This window comes from Lactuca saligna, unplaced genomic scaffold (genome assembly GCF_052625555.1).
Source record: "Lactuca saligna cultivar CGN05327 unplaced genomic scaffold, ASM5262555v1 scaffold_42, whole genome shotgun sequence".
Classification (NCBI taxonomy): Eukaryota; Viridiplantae; Streptophyta; class Magnoliopsida; order Asterales; family Asteraceae; genus Lactuca; species Lactuca saligna.
In genome coordinates this window covers 160,001-162,500 of record NW_027629889.1, presented here as the reverse complement: position 1 = coordinate 162,500, position 2,500 = coordinate 160,001, and positions in this window count along the sequence as shown.

Genomic DNA, 2,500 nt, shown 5'->3' with positions numbered 1-2,500 from the left:
CAGTCAGGCTACACAAGGGAACAAGGCACCTTGCCACACACAAACCCATGAACGAACGACCAAGGGAACAACGCCTCTTCCCACACACAGACCCATGAACGACCAAGGGAACAAGGGTATGAACGACCAAGGAACAATGCGTATTGCCACACACATTCCCATGAACGACCAAGGGAACAAGGCTACCTCCCAAACAAACACACATGAACGACCAAGGGAACAAGGCTTCTTCCCACACACAACCCCATGAACGACCAAGGGAACAAGGCACCTTGCCACACACATGCCCATGAACGACCAAGTGAACAATGGATGTGAGGCTGGCAAGGCTAGGTCATGTCAAGCCAAGCAGTCAGGCCACACAAGGGAACAAGGCACCATGCCACACACAAACCCATCCACTAACGACCAAGGGAACAATGCATATGGGGCTGGCAAGGCAAGCAGGCTACCCAAGTGAACAACGCCTCTTCCCACACACAGACCCATGAACGACCAAGGGAACAAGGGTATGAACGACCAAGGAACAATGCGTATTGCCACACACATTCCCATGAACGACCAAGGGAACAAGGCTACCTCCCAAACAAACACACATGAACGACCAAGTGAAGAAGGCTTCTTCCCACACACAACCCCATGAACGACCAAGGGAACAAGTTTACTTCGTACACGAACACCCATGAACGACCAATGGAACAAGGCATCTTGCCACACACATGCCCATGAGCAACCCAATCCCATCCTCATCGGTCTAAGGAACAAGGGGCCTTGACAAACCATGAGCAGATTTCTAAGCAAGTCAAACGATGAAGGGAGCAAAGTGTAGTTCCTACTTAGTACATAGTAAATTGAATATATGAGTTCCAATCCGATCAACTCGTGTTCTTTCGAGTTCATCTAAGCCACCTATGAATACCTAAAAGCCTTATCTGCCTGCCTATCACCAGGCGACAGGGACAAAAACCCAAATATGATATATTTTCATTTCAAGTCCATTCGTCTATGTTAACAATGACCCACACAATGTTTCAATGGCATTCCTACTTGATTTGAGCGACATTCCAACAAGTAGGGAACCAACGCTTCAAGGCGTGACCAAGGATAGGACACAAACATTTACGCCTCAAACATGACATTTTGTTTTTTTTTTTCATTTCAAAGCTTTTCATTTATAATAAAAAGCATCCCTACAAAATTTTGTGTCAATCCGAATTAATTCGAGCGAGTTATGGACGATTTCGCACAATTATGCATCCCTGGGCAAATCAATATCTGTTCCTGTCACCAAGCTCTTTGTGCAATATGTATATATAGGGGAACCATGGGACTGCTGCCCATTGGCGCCCCAAGGATGTCCAGCGCCCAAGGCTCTCGAGGCTGGCACGCTCGAGGCATGGCCAAGACGCCCGCTCTTGACGAAAATGGGGCCAAAACGCCCCCCATTGGCGCCCCACTCCCGTGTCCCCTCGCCCCCAAGTCGTGTGTGTCCAAAAATTATGCATCATCAGGGAAATCAATGTCTGTTCCTGTCACCAAGCTCTTTGTGCAATATGTATATATAGGGGGTACCATGGGGTCTCATTCTCATAGGTGCCCGGCATGGTTGATGGGCAAATAAGAATCGTGAGGCTGTATCGAGCACACACGAGGCAAGCCAAGCCAAGCCCCACGACCCATGAAAGAGGCCATCCCCCCCAACACGTTGCCTTGATTTCTCGAACGGTGACCTGAAAAATAGCCCCATCTCCTTGAGTCTCCTCGACGTTGTGCCCATACACTAGCCCGTTGCCTTGATTTTCCTCGACATAGGGCGCAGAAACTAGCGCCGTTGGCTTCACCTGTGCCTCGACGCCGTGCGCATACTAAGAAATATACATCCTCAGGGAAAGCAATGGGTGTTGCTGTCACCAAGCTCCTTGTGCAATATGTATATATAGGGGGGGAGCAGTGGGTGAGCATGGCAAGGGATGAAGGTGCCAGACTGCCTTTGAGCGCGAGCTTGGGTGACTGTTGCTTGATTCCTAGTCGGTGGCATAATACCCCTCCGAGTGGGGGCCTTGGCGTGGTGTGGGGATGCCTCGTTAGGTCTCTGCGACACCGATCCAGGGTTGTGGTCTAGCTTTGGAAGTTTGGGATGGTGCTGTTTGTGTGGCAATTCGATGATGATGTGCTTGCTGATCTATGTTTGACGTGCTACTGGTGCTAGCCAGCATTTGATTTGTGCTGATGATTGGGAAACGATAGGCGTTAAAGTGGCATGTGTTGCTTTTTGTGATACTACTATGGTACGCTAGTCTATCCTTGTTAGACGTGCGGTTGGTGCCTAAGCGTAGCTAGCATTGGTTTAGCACTGATGACGCTGAGGAAGCAAGCATTATCAGGAAGCATTGTCAGACATTCAGTATCATCATGGCGTGTTGAAATTATCTTGGAAGCATAAAAGATGCCGGCCATACCTGGCTAGCGTTTTTGTGTGGGCGGGGTAGCTTCGTACACT